Source organism: Balaenoptera acutorostrata, chromosome 2 (assembly GCF_949987535.1).
Source record: "Balaenoptera acutorostrata chromosome 2, mBalAcu1.1, whole genome shotgun sequence".
In the NCBI taxonomy this organism is placed as follows: domain Eukaryota; kingdom Metazoa; phylum Chordata; class Mammalia; order Artiodactyla; family Balaenopteridae; genus Balaenoptera; species Balaenoptera acutorostrata.
Window position 1 is genome coordinate 156,577,333 of NC_080065.1, and position 15,574 is coordinate 156,592,906.

Below are 15,574 nucleotides of genomic sequence, written 5' to 3' on the forward strand. Positions count from 1 at the left end.
GCTGGGATGAAGTAAGAGAGTGGCATGGACATATATACACTACCAAATGTAAAACAGATAGCTAGTGGAAAGCAGCCGCATAGCACAGGGAGATCAGCTCGGTGCTTTGTGACCACCTAGAGGGGTGGGATAGGGAGGGTGGGAGGGAGATGCAAGAGGGAGGGGATATGGGGATATATGTATAAGTATAGCTGATTCACTTTGTTATAAAGCAGAAACTAACACACCATTGTGAAGCAATTATACTCCAATAAAGATGTTTAAAAAAATAAAATAAAATGTGGGCTTAAGTAAATTCCCTGGAAGTCAGTGCACTACATACCAAGGTGAGTTTTTAATATAGTATTTAATGTCACAGCAGAACTGTCCCCATTTCCCAATAAGTCCAACCTTTGAAAAATCAAATGTAAGTGAAGAAAAATTTAGTGGATCAGTAATCTCAAACATAAATCTCTTGTTTCTAAGATATAATGGATTCCCCAAACTGGGAGAGCTCTGGGGCTTTATTCCCCCATTTGACATGTCTTATCATTTTACTATTATATGCAAGCCAGTCCTAAACAATGCTGAAGCCCTTTCCCCATAACATGGGAAGAAATGGAGGAACTTTTTAAAAAACTTATTCTAAGAGTCTTTATACTGACTATTGTCATGAAGCCTTGCAGAATCAAGTCCAATTCTATCTGCTACTCTGACACTGAGCAACACTTTGCCAGCAGCAGATCCCCTGGATCCTTCCAAGAGGAGCTTTTATCCCTATGCTTTAATGATCAGGAATGATGCTTATTAGATAATGAGCTGTATTACCCAGAAACAAGTGGCTTATCACAAGTCAACTTGGCCTTGCTCAGATACCTGATCTTTCTAGCTGGACTACTTTGAGTGACTTACCCTGCATGAGTAGGAGAATGTTGATCCTGGGTCCTGAGCTTTCTGAGTAACAGTGGGACTTCTTACAGAATTTACATTCAGGCTGCAGGCAAGCTATCTTTTCCAAGTCCAGCCACTCTCACCCTAACATAAGAAGCACCTTATGTGCATCCCTGCCACTTGGCCAAGCTCAGCCAACAGTACCATAAATGGCAATTGGTGAGAGTGCCATGATAAAGGCTTTCAGTTCAGGCTCAATCTTTTAAAAGAATCTTGCCATCTTTATTCTTTAGCTTCCTTTTCTAATAAATGTATCCCTTTACCCTTCCTTTCAGAAGTAAACTATGGCTTTCTATAATCCCCTATACCATAGGCTCTCATTCTTTTCCCCTTATGATACTTCTCACAATTCAGTTTCTATGGGTTTGATCACCTGAGCTTTTAACAAAATGTTTCTGGTGGGAATGGGAGAATTAAAAGAGGTGGAATGTGACCCTATGGTTCAATCATATTTGTGATTCTTTTTAAAAAGGATTGAAAGGAAATATCTGCCCTGAAACTCCATTCAAGAATTATATTTTTAAAAAAACTATAAAGATGTGAAACTGTGAAATAAATATACCATATTAGCTACCCAAATCAAGTGGTCATCTGTAGGATATGTGTTTTAAGATCCCAGTTGGAAAAGGTATACATCATAACACAAACTCAGTGGGCTCACACTCTTCCATCCTCATGTTCCACTCACCCCAGACAGTATACATATATATTCACAGACACACACACACACACACACACGTACCCCTACTATTTCCAACTGAGGAAGATAAACACTGGTGACATAGTTAATGTCATTCTTTGACACCACTGTACCACAATACTTGCCTTGCAATTAAACAGCTAGGCCTGGTGGTATTGAAAGATCCACTTTTCAAAAAACGTCCCAGATTCCCTTTCAAGCCTTCTTCATTGTTTTGGAATTCTCTTTTGTTTTTGTTGAATGATATTTTTATAGTTTGAGAATATACTTTGGGGAAAAAAATTCTTGGATTTTTGTATCACTCTGAAATTTATGTAGGCTACAACACTAGACTTCTCAGTAGAAACTCCTAATACTCTAGATCTGTCCCATGTATCCTACCTACCCAGATCAGTCCCTGACTCGCTTTATTCAAAATATTTATTTCTTGGGTGAAAATATCAAGACCTACCTCACCAAATTTCTCAAAGTCATGAAACTAGGTAAAGTTGAGAACATCCTTAGTTATGGAAATACAATTTTAAATTATTTTGATTTTGAGAATATCAATATTTAATATCAATATCAATATTCTCAATATAGGAAGGAAGATATATAGATATATAGATATAGATATATTCAATAACAAGCTGATGACAGAGGGTTTTCAAATGAAAGACAGGGAGAAATGGAGAAATGAGCATAGCAAAAAAGAGCTAGAGATTACAGTGGACCAAGCTGAAAATAAGTCGGCAACGCAAAGGAGTACTATTAGGAGAAAAAACACAGTATGGGCTTTCAGTGACAGGAAAGTATAGTGACAATCTGTAGTTAGGGAAAGTTTGACAACCGGGATTGAGGTGTGGTCTTTCCTCAGTGCTGTGCATTACTCTTACACATACAGAGCTGTTCTTCTCAGCCACTTGCTTATAGTTAATTTTGACCAGTTAGTAATGTATTTACTGCCAAAGACCCTTGCTTCTTAATATACATTTTTAAAATTGAGTCCTAACAGACAGGGAATTATGCCCCAATATATGGTCAATATAATTTATGTGTTTTACCAATGAATTTAAAGAAGGAAAGAACATATGAATACATGTTTCATGTTTTTAAAATAATTTTAAAAATATATAATATACATCTTTTTCAAGTTTTTGTAGAGAATTTATATATATCAGACTGTAGTATATTTGTGTTGAAAAACATTGAGTCCAATTTTGGCCACCACACTTTTAAGAAGGATGTACAGAAATGGAAAAAGAGTCAGAGAAAAGTGATTAAAATCATGGAAGTGATTAAAATCATAGAAAACAGGTCCAATAAGAAGGAGCTTTTGCACCTTGAAAAGCAAGGCTGAATAATGACTGTCATTAGGTTCAAGAAGGTTTTGTACATGAGACATGCTGTGCCACTATTCACCTGAATAAGTGAACTGAATAAAATAAATAGACAGAAACGAACTTAAAAGAAAGTTTAATTGTTTTGAAGAAAGAAAATGTGCAAATTGAATAATGAAATACCGTTGAATAATGAAATGCTTGGATAAACATCTAGTCTCCATCTGAAAATTTCCCATGAGAATAAATAATCTTGTCTCCCCTTTGATTTTGCCATCCACCTACCTGAAAGCAGAAGGTTCTGATAGGTAATCTTGGGAGGTTGTAGATACTGGGAGATGCCTCTGGCTGCACAAAACTAAAGTGTCATACCAAGTATTGCTAACAAAGAATGTATGCCTAAGAATATTCCTGGTGGCCCACAAGGTTGAGTTCCAAAATTATGGTTTCTCTGGGGGCATTTGAAGGGGAGTCATGTGACCCACAGCTTTCAGTGACTTGGATGTGAAATAGGCTTTGATCACCCAATCTCATTACTTAAAATTGTCCCTTTCCAGAAATTAGAGAAGAAGCAATCCCATTTGGAAAACTGGAAAGGGGAATAGAACATAAAAAGTGAGTGAATAGCTGCATGTTGATCCAATGTCTCTGTGATCTTTGAGGACATCTGCACCTACAAGCCAGCTATCTCTTCTTTAATAAGCCCAGACTAGAGCCACGGCCTACCTGGTCTTGGAGAGTCAAGTGGTCCATACCCTGCATTCATGATGGCCTGCTTCCTATTCAAGTCAGGGCATGAATTTTACTAAAATCCTTAAGGAATAGGATATCACACTTCATCACCATGAAAATCTCCATTTTCATCTGGACGTTTTTCCTCCTACCCAATACAGAAACTTGGTTCACTTACTGTGTAGAAAATCATTAACATAACAGGCCCGAGACTGCTATCCTTAAGAATGGTCTCTTTGCAAGGTTGGCCCTTAGCCAGCATCTGGGAATTTGGATTTGGGGAGAGTTCCCATTATTCCCTAATTGGTAAGAGTGGCTCATTGGGCCTAACCTATTTGCACAAACAATGTGGTTTATGCTGAACACCTGCTTCTCTTCTGGGAGTCTGCAATTTTGGATCATGCTAAGCAGGGGGTGCCTATGTGACCAGCCCCCAATAAAAATCTTGGACACTGAGTCTCTGGTGAGCTTCTTGGTAGACAGTATTCCGCACTTGTCTCAATTCCATGCTAGGAAAAATTAAGCATGGCCTAGGGAGGACACAGGGAGACTACTCTTGCAAGTCCATGCCTGGTTTCCTCCAGACTTCACACCATGTGCTTTTCTTTTCCCTTAGCTGATTGTTCTTTATATCCTTTCCCTATAATATATCATAGTCATGAGTACCACTGTATGCTGAGTCCTGTGAGTTCTCCTAGAGAATCACTGAACCTGTGAGTGGTTTTAGGGACTCCCAACACACATGCTTTGGAACAGTGGTTCCCAAATCTGGCTGATCATAAGATTCACTGGTAGAGCTTTATAAACAAAAGATTCCAGAGTCTCACCCTAGACCTATGGACCCAAGATCTATATTTTTCAAAGCTCTCCAGATGTTTTTGATGTCAAGTCAGAAGGGAAGACAGATGCCAAATCCCTTGGTGGAAAAGACAACAGCTGCATTAAAGCTATATTTTCTAGGAAAAAAAATAATACAGTGTGTTTGCCACATGGAAAGGAAAAGTCCAACTCAATATGATTACTGAATATGAATAATGTATACAGCGGACAGAAAGCAAAATTTTTCTTTTGTCGCATTGAATCTTCTAAGTTGGTGCCAAGAAGGAACAGGACAGCTATTCTTTCTGATATGGCCGCAACATGACAAAAAGGCATCTAATAAAAAACATGTGGTTGAAGAGTTAGGAAGGTGTATGGGGATGCAGCAGTTCTTCAGCAATTCCTGGTTTGTGAAACACTAAACTTTAACAGGCATTGAAATGAACTAAAAACCTTCACAGGAAAGCAGAAAGTTAGACTCTATGCAACCAAAGACTTTGGCTTCTGCAGTGGGTAGGAGGGGCAGTTGGCTTGAATGAGGCTTGAAGGTAGCTCTCAAGGAGTCTAGGGGTATGACCCCAAAGTTTCAAAGAACTCTCAGAATGACAAAAGGAGAAGATTCAGTTGAGAAGTATGAGATTATCAAAGTTGTGACATAAAAGGGCATCTCCAAATTCAAATTTCTTTCTCATTCTTAGGGCCTCTTTCAGTCTGGCTCACCAACTTATTCTGCAACTGCACAAAAAGCAGGCCTTGCAAGTTTAGCCAGAATCCAAATTACAGCTGTACTTATTATCTTATGGAAGTAAGACACTTGTTTAATTTCCAAATTTTAGAAGTAGTCTTGAAAGCTGGCTTTTTAGGTTGAAACTTTTATGGACATATTCAACAAACAAAAAATGTGGGTATGTCCTCATAACATACAGAAATGTGGCATGACTGATGAATAACAGTTGATTTTGATGAGAGATTTCTCTTTCGGGGAAGTAGGCAAATAGGTCCCTGATGGGTTTTGCTTTTCAATAACAAGTTATTGAACCAATTCGCCAAAATATATCTTTTTTTTTTTTTTTTTTTTAAATTTATTTATGTCTGTGTTGGGTCTTCGTTTCTGTGCGAGGGCTTTCTCTAGTTGTGGCAAGCGGGGGCCACTCTTCATCGCGCTGCGCGGGCCTCTCACTATCGCGGCCTCTCTTGTTGCGGAGCACAGGCTCCGGACGCGCAGGCTCAGTAATTGTGGCTCACGGGCCCAGCTGCTCCGCGGCATGTGGGATCTTCCCAGACCAGGGCTCGAACCCGTGTCCCCTGCATTGGCAGGCAGATTCTCAACCACTGCGCCACCAGGGAAGCCCCAAAATATATCTTGAAGCATCTAAAGCTTTCATTCATATATCAAATCGTATCTATGGAACAAAACAAAGGAAATGGGAGAGGATGACAGTGGAAAGTGATAAACACAGATATCACCAATAAAAGTTAGACTCAGATGCCGTGGCATTTAAAGGTACAAACCTTAGAATGTAATAATAAAGTGAATTTTCAGAACGTAAAGGAGTCCCAGGAGAAACTATCCATTTAAAAGAATATGAGATGTACCTTTCCTGGGTTTGTATATTTCTTACATCCTAACAGAACATTCTAATCCATTTCACAGAGGGAATCAAAGGCAAATTCTCAACAAGGGAAATAGAACTTTGTTTTATCTGCTCCTGTAGTAATTTAACATAACTTATCCAGTTATTTTTTTTCCACAAAGAATCCAATTGCATACTCTTTTATACGTATCATAAAAGACTAATACAGTTTCATTTGGTGTAGGAGTCCAGGAATGAAAGTCAAGAGATCTGGGGGCTTCCCTGGTGGCGCAGTGGTTGAGAATCTGCCTGCCAATGCAGGGGACACGGGTTCGAGCCCTGGTCTGGGAAGATCCCACATGCCGCAGAGAGGCTGGGCCTGTGAGCCACAATTACTGAGCCTGCGCGTCTGGAGCCTGTGCTCCGCAACAAGAGAGACCGCGATAGTGAGAGGCCCGCGCACTGCGATGAAGAGTGGCCCCCGCTTGCTGCAACTAGAGAAAGCCCTCGCACAGAAACGAAGACCCAACACAACCAAAAATAAATAAATAAATAAAATTAAAAAAAAAAAAAAAAAGAGAGATCTGGGCTCTGCCATTACCTTAATCTCTATTTGCCGAAATTCACTAATATGTCAAGTGGAACAAAAATATTTGCCCTTCCTATCTCACAGGTTTGTGATAGGGTTAAAAATGAGATTATAAATATGAAAGTGTTTTGGAAATGTGTAATAGAAGTGGGTCCTAATTAATTTGACATATGATTATGCATGCATTACATACCCCTAGAAAATCAGAACTGGGATGCAGCTGGGACATCAAGACATTCAACCAGCTTATATGCCATTTTAGTAGATAAGGATCAAAGGCATCAGAGAATGCGTCCGAGATCAAACACAGTACACAGCCAAGACTAGAAGCCATGTCTTCTAAGCCCAGTGTTCTCTTTGCTGATTCTATTACCTCCTCAAATGGTTCTGTGCACGCAACTTCATGCTCTGCTTGTGCAGAAGCAGCACGGCAAGATTACAATATCTACAGTATTGTTATAAAAAGCCACAACCCTGTTTAGATTTAAAGTCATTATCTGTGGCCTATGTTTTGAAGATCTCTCTCAAACTGCCAGGACTGTTCCACCCCCAGAAATTTTAGGCAGAGTATCTCTGGAATCTTTGCTGCCAAATAAGATCATTCTTCCCCAGAAAGGACTTTTTGAAGCCATTTTTTAGCACACAGGACCCAGCTTTTCACCAATTCCTTCTCAAAGCCCCCTGCAGGGAAGATCACAAAAGCTGGCATCCTGCCCACACAACATATCTGACCTGGCTAGCTGCTCCCCGAATGCAGTTAGCAAGAAAATCCTATTTCATTTCTGCAAAGGTGAAAGATCTCAGATCATGAATCCTCTCAGCACTACACAGGTGAATTGTTTTAAAAATGCATTTGTGTGTATAAGCCATACCTTTCATTGCAATCAATCTTTTGCATTTTTAAAGGTAAGTTGTATGTTCTGACACTATAAATGGTAGAAAAGGTATTTCAAATTATCTCCCATTTGCTTACTTTATTAACCAAGAGAGTACATAAAGGGCAATAAAGTTATATCTTTATCAAAAAAGCATACGGTTCTTTGGTAAGCACTGTGCTATAACCACTGTTGTCTACTCAAAGTTTTATAATGTTTTCCAAATAGGACAGAGGCATAAAATAACTCTTATTCAATCTTCTTGGAAAAATTAAGAATAATTACCACAATGCAGTCCATCAGTGGTTTTCTCGTTTCTCATTTTTGTCACTTCTCTTCTTCACAGATACTTTAGATAGACTTGATGTTATGAGTCACATAAAAGGACAGGAGCTCATGGTGTGTAAATGAGAGTCCATAGCTACCATTTATTAAGTGTCAGTCACATACTAAGCACCTGACCTACCCTGTCTCTCATCCTGACAATAGTCCTATGAGGTAAATGCTGTTAACCCATTTTGCAGATAAGAAAAACAATGGGGGCTTCCCTGGTGGCGCAGTGGTTGAGAGTCTGCCTGCCAATGCAGGGGACACGGGTTCGAGCCCTGGTCTGGGAAGATCCCACATGCCACGGAGCAACTGGGCCCGTGAGCCACAATTGCTGAGCCTGCGCGTCTGGAGCCTGTGCTCCGCAACAAGAGAGGCCGCGATGGTGAGAGGCCCGTGCACCGCGATGAGGAGTGGTCCCCACTTGCCGCAACTGGAGAAGGCTCTCGCACAGAAACGAAGACCCAACGCAGCCATAAATAAATAAATAAATAAATAAATAAATAAATAAAGAAAGAAAGAAAAACAATGATTCAATTAGATTGTCTGCCTGGCTCTATGTTACACAGTTGGTAAGTGGCAGAGCTGAGGTCTGAATCCAAGGTCTATTTGGTCTCAGGACCATGCTTTATCCATTACACCATACTGCCTCCCTCTTACAATGAGCTATTAGAAGTATCGAGAATCTGGATCTAAGTTAGATGATACTGTGGAATGAAACAAATGCAAACAGTGAGAACATGTCTCCTTCATCCACTGAATATCCACTGAAATTTCCATCTCCAAAGCCAGTAACTCACAAGGGTGAGAAAAAGCAAACTGACCCTGTGAGAAATCCAAGCAGTGCACTGGATAGGTTAGGAGCTACAGCATTGTGCTGAGTCAACTTGGGTTTGAGCCTTAGCTCTGCCTGTTTCTAGCTACTTGTGTGACCCCACCCACTTAACCTCTTTGAACCTATTTCCTTCTCTGTAAAACAGGAAAACATCCTTGTGGGCTTGAATGACACAAAGTGTACAGCATACTTAACACCATAACTGGCATATATTGTTGCATGCTCAATAAATGCCATCTATATTTTATTAGAACTTTTAGCTGTTAGGTTGCTGTATAAAAATAAAAGACACATTATTGGTTAAAAAAATTACAGTTCTGGTTTAACTGGTTTTTGTTGGCACCTAATGGTTCTACACTTATTGATTTAAGAGAGACTTAAAAACAAAGAGTGGGTATCAAGCACTGGGTTTCTACTTTCAAGAACAGATGCTCTTGTTTAGGCTCAGCTAACACTGAAGTTTAGTTGGACAGCTCAAAATAGAACCCACTTGATTTCTCCTGCCAGTTTATGTAGGAAACTGGTGCTCCTAAGAGTGTGAAGATAGAGTCTCTAGAATTTCTGATTAATATGTCAGACCCTAAAATGCACACCCCGTCCTTTCTTATTTCTACATAATAAAGTTTTAGCTCTTATTTCCACCATTCCCACACTCTTTTTTAAAAAAAAAATTGGCCTAAATAGGATTACGTACTGAAAATAAAGTAGCAGCCTGGCTATATGTCATGCTGAAATGAAGACCACCTCTCAATAGGGCTCCTGCCCAAGGAAACTCTCTCTACTAGACCTGCAGTCTTTTCGCTTATGACTTAATCCAAGAGAAAATGTACCTGTCTCCTTGGAAAGATAACCCTTAAAACATTTAACTCAGGATGAATGAAGAATGGGAGACACTTAAACAGGGAAGTGGGAAGGAGCATGAGGCTGCTGGGAACCTTGGGATCTGGAAGTGACAATTTGACCAAGGGCTGGCACCACATAAAGTTTCATTTTAAGGTTAAAACCCATAGTTTCAGATAAGCAAAAGTAAAACAAGTCTTTATGGGAGTTTTCACCAAATATCACCCACAGGGCTGGGTCCTTATAGAATTACTTTTAGGCTTAATTTTCACCTCCCTCTCTCTCTGAACAGCTCAAGTCTCCATATATTGTAGCAGTATATGCCTTTCATTAAAAAGCCCCGTAACTTGATCACAACTGCAATTTTACACCTATTTGAAACATTCGTTGGTTACTGTCATTCCATGAGATATAAACTTCCTACAGGCAAGAACTCTCTCTGCTTTTATTCACTGAGCATCCACAGTGCCTAGCAGAGTGGCTCCCAGATAAAAACTGTCCTGTGAACACTTGTTGAGTGAATGAATACATTCATTGAATCCAAGAATACTGAACCAAATTCTGTCCCTGGAGATTAGGGCAGTTTCCCCAAGCATCCCTCCCTGGAGTCAGAATGCCTGGTTTTGAGACTTGGCTGAGGTTTATTAGCTGTGTGATCTTAGTCAGATTAATCCCTCTCTCTGTACCTCATCTGTCAATTGGGGATAATAAAGTCCAAGATCAAGGGGACCACAGGGTTGGTTTCTTCTGAGATCTCTCTCCTTGGCTTATAGGTGGCTGTCTTCTCCCTACGTCTGCACATGGTCTTCCCTCTGTACATGTCTGTGTTGTGATTTCCTCTTCTTATAAGGATACCCATCATATTGGATTAGGGACCACCCAAATGACCTCATTTTAACTAAATCACCTCTCTAAAGACCCTATCTCCAAAGACAGTGCTACTCTGAGGTAGTAGGGGTTAGGGATTCAACTAATGAATTTTGGGTTGGGATTGGGGGGATGACCCAACGCATCCCGTAACACCGGCATAACTCCCCTCACAGGCCTTCCAAAAATGTAAGGGGTTACTATGTGTGTCCTGTTCAATTTCCTGTATTACAAATACAAAAAGGAAAAAATGTAACCACTCTGCTAAATCTATCACCCTCATTAACTGCCCAGTTTTTCTCCAACCATCTAGCTATTAGTCCACTTCCCCCAAACCAAGAGAGCCCCTGTGAATGGGGCCCTTGTGTGCCATCCAGTGTCCCTTTGAGAAGAGCTGCAGTGATATGATGTTTCCCTGATGATTCCCAGCACGCATCCTTAAAGAGTTTTTGTACCACCCTACCCACTCATCTTTTCCAGACCCAACTGCCGAGGATCTCCCATCACATTGCAAGGATTTAAAACCCTTAGACTCTGGAAGATATGCCCAGGTGGTGTTAAAATGGGGTAGTATTCTTTTACAACCGAGGAAACAGAGGACACTCATGATTCGATGACAGTTTCTAGGTCTGAGAACAGCACTATGTCAGCAGAAGCCTCAGTTCCTAACACAGCAAAGACCATTGTCTTGAAAGGGTGCAGAATGGACTTCACCAGCTCACCTCAGAGCTGGGACCTGGATGGAGGGCATGGCAAGGTGTTTGGTTTCTGTAATGGAAAGCAGAAAACTTTTTTTCCTTTTTAATTACCTTGTTATGTGATAGAGGTCATAAGGTAAAAGAAAAGTATGAAAAGTTGCTTTTTTTATACCTGACTTTCTGATAGCCTATATGTTTTAGGGACAGATAACTTCCTAATGAGACTTTTTATAATAAAGCTTTCATTGCTTTGAAAAATATTAACTTTTCCAGTTCTTCCGGGTAGATCAAACAGACCCTGCAGTTATAGTTACAATATCCTAAAGATTTAGCTTCTCAGTAATAATGGGTAACAGCCTTCGCATTGCCACGGGCCAAAACTATATTATTTGAAATGAAACCTCTCATAAATATCCAACTATGAAGTCACTATCTATCAACTGCTGTTATATAAACAGGACAGAGCTAAATCCCCCATCTGCCAATATCAGAGCTGCCACAGAGAATGATTTTGTGTCCAGAAGTCACATATGAAACAGGCTTTTGCTCTGTCAGCCAATTCGAGGAAGCCAGTTTTGGTTTGGGTAGCCACAGTGTAGGACGGCCTGAAAGTGTCTGAATTCTTCATGCATTTCCTTTTTTCCAAGAGCTTGGACCACCCTCAGCCCCAGTTGCTCTCTTCTGGGTGGTATAAAAGATGTGACCAATTCTTTAGAAAGAATACTGCAGTTCCCAGCGTCCCACTTACTACCGCTCTTTTTCTATACCTTTCTCCATACCCTTGTGATAGTGTCGAGCCCTAGACTTCTGCCCTCACTCTATTCTGAACACTAGTAATGGGAAGTCTGTGGACCAAGTTCTGAGAAACACTGCTAGAAACAATGTGAAGCCATCAATAGAAGGCGCTGCTGCATTTACCTTTTCACAACTTCTGTTCCAGAGCCTGGAACATGACAGTCACATGATATACGTGTGATAATCTGAACTTAAGCCAAGAATTTTTTTGAAGCCTAAGATTTTTAAGCAGGGAAGTAATATGATTTAGGTTTTAGAAACTGAATACGAGTAGCTTAGAAGCTGGAGAAAAAGGAGTAGAGACCAGAATCAAGGGGATTAATTGTGCTTCCTCTAATTAAAATTTTAAAACACATTATAATAATAATAGCCAAGACTGACATAACACTTATGATGTACCAGACCCTATTATAAAAGTTTTCCTTATATTAACTCATTTAATCCTCACTACAACCAAAAGGTAGGAACTATCATTATCCTCATTTCAAGACGAGGAAATGCAGATCCAGAGAGGGTAAGCCACTTTCCCAGGGTCACACAGACAGCGACTGGCAGAGGTGTGATTCCAACTGGCCATGTAGCTTCCCAGTCCAGTGTGCAAATCACCTCCATGTGCAGTATCTCAGTTAGTCCTCATCTCCCACCCACCCAGCCCGCCAGCGACAGACCTAAGTGAGGTAGTGGCCAGTGCACTGGCTCCTCCCACTGGCCTGTCCTACCTAACTTCACCTAGGTCTGGCTTACACTTCTCTGCTTACAGCCACCAAAACTTATCTGATCTCTGTCTTATTCCAGGGGCTCTGGGTCAATTTACTGGCTTTAATAGCTTAATGTGTTGTTCATGCCAGGATGACTCATTCACTCTTTCAGCAAATATGTATTGAGCAACCACTATATGCCAGGCTCTGTGCTAGATGCAGAGGAAATACAGTGAACAGACCATCAAAGAAATAACTACACACAAAAAATTCAATAATTATAGATCCTGATTAATGCCATCAAGAAAATAAATAGGATTGCATCTATAGGACAATGACCCACAGGACTGCTTCTTTGGTATTGAGAATTTCAGGTACTGTGGCAAATCACATAGGGAAGATATTTTAGGACATTGGTGATCTTTCTATTGGGCCCCTAAATATACCACCTTGTTTGTAAGAAATAAAATGGATCTCACCATTCCCCAGCCTAGAATCCTTCAGTGGTTCCTTTGAGCCTTTAGGATAAAGTCCAAATCCCTTAGCATGACTCATATGGCCCTCCAACATTGGCCTCCTGCTCACCTTCCAGATTCAACATTGTGTCAATCCATTCCCCGACCCATTTCACACTCAGGTCCGGCCATACTCAAGACTAATCATCACATGTTGCCCTATCCATCTAGATTGCCTAGACTCCTTCCCCATACATCATCTGAGTGACCCCTATTTATCTTTCAACACTCGGACTTCAAGAAGCCTTCCCTGGGCTTCCCTGGTGGCGCCAGGGAAATGGTTGAGAATCTACCTGCCAATGCAGGGGCCACGGGTTCAAGCCCTGGTCCGGGAAGATCCCACATGCCGCGGAGCAACTAGGCCCGTGTGCCACAACTACTGAGCCTGCGCGTCTGGAGCCTGTGCTCCGCAACAAGAGAGGCCGCGATAGTGAGAGGCCCGCGCACCACGATGAAGAGTGGCCCCCGCTTGCCGCAACTAGAGAAAGCCCTCGCACAGAAACGAAGACCCAACACAGCCAAAAATAAATAACTCTAGGCTGGGCTTGGTAATGGTGATCCCTTAGTGTTACTGACTGAATTGTGCCCCTCCCCCAAATTCATATGTTGAAGTCTTAACTCGCAGTACATCAGATTGGGATGATATTTGGGGACAGGAGTCTTTAAAGAGGTAATTAAGTTAAAATGAAGTCATTCTGGTGGGCCCTATCCAGTATGACTGGAGTTCTTATAAGAAAAGATTAGAACACAGACACACACAGAGGAAAGACTATGTGAAGAAACAGCAAGAAGGTGGCCATTAGCAAGCCACCTTGCTGACCACCTGAGTAAGGTCTCAGAAGAAATCAACCCTGCGGTCACCTTGATTTTGGACTTCCAGCCTCCAGATTTCCAGAAAATAAATTTCTGTTGATTAAGTAACCCAGTCTGTGGCAACTTATGATAGCCCTAACAAACTAATACACTGTGTAAGCCTTGGTGATAACGCTTGATTCACAGACCTAAGTCAAGAAGTCTCATCTTTTTAAGTCCTTATACCCCGAGTGTTAAGCTCAGGGCTGGGAATGTGGTAAACTCTCAATAAGGGTTTGCTGAATGAATGAACCTCTCATTCTTCTTGTGTGGAGGGCATCTTCAATGCAATGTTACTTCTAAAAACTGGAAAGCCGGCTGGAACAGGGAAACCATCTGAGAAAGGTTGGTTCCCTCTGAGGGAGAATAAAGGAAAGCAGCACTACAGTTCCCACTGCAACAATCAGGATTTGGAAAACCAGAAGGTTACAGAGGCACCCCCCGAGGCACAGATCTGTGGTATTTCCCAGGTCTTTCAAACACATTTAATTGTGCACAAGGAAAAGAATGGCATCATTATTTAATCCAAAATATAATAACAATAGATTGCTCATGTAGGCGCGTAAGTCCCCTGCAGAGAATTTAATGTGCATGTTGCCTTACCCACGCATACAGCCAAGGCAGTGAGAATGGAAGCCAGCCCATTCTGGGAAGAGAGAACATGGATGCCTGTGGTTGTTATAACAGCAAAAGGGGGGAAAACAAAAGAAAGCCCAAGGGTATAGCTGCAACTCCACTTAAGACTAATGCACATCTTCATTTTCGTCCTCAGCAATAATCCAAAGAAATATCTGATGCTTCTGAAAGACTACTGTCATCCCTGGTAGATACTCATCAATTATTATTAAGCATTGCACGGTTCAGGTCTAGATATAATATGTCTGAGAAAAACCGTGGCACCTCCTTTTAATCTTGCGTAGGAAACAATTAAAGTATCTAAAGCGCATTATTAAAATATGTAAAATTTATAATTTAATTATAAGATTGCAAAGCTTTATGATCTAATAGTTCTGCTGTATTTTGCATATTAGTGAACAATTGCTTTCTTAAAGCACACAGTAGAATCATTTACTTGATGCTGGAGAATAAGTTAATTATGGATTCCCTGTATATGACTAATGGATTTAATAATCACTTTACTGTAGAATTAACTTATACTTCCCTGTGCTTATAGCACTAATGATGATATTCATAAAAGTTATATTTTTTAAAAACTGTAAGATTGGCACAAAAAGAGAAACCAATGTACAACTTGGTTTTAGAACCAGCAGTTCTAATAGATAGTTCAGAGCCATCAAGGCCCTCTCCTTGCTCCATAATAAATCATACACACCCTCTCCGCCCCCCACCCCTGCCACCAACCCTGCCTCCATTGGCTTTATTAAGGGAATTTATTTTATTTAAGGGAAGACGAAATGCTTGCCAGATGCATTTAGTGGAGCTCCTGATTTTTTTAACCTCGGTCGTGGGTTACAATAAGGATTATTCACTTACAGCCACTTCACAGAGCTCTGGGAAGCCCCATATATGCTGAGATCACATTGGGATGTCCAAGTCCCTCTTTTCGTCCTCAGTTTTAGTCTCTTGAAGCCACTCATTTTTCTCCTTC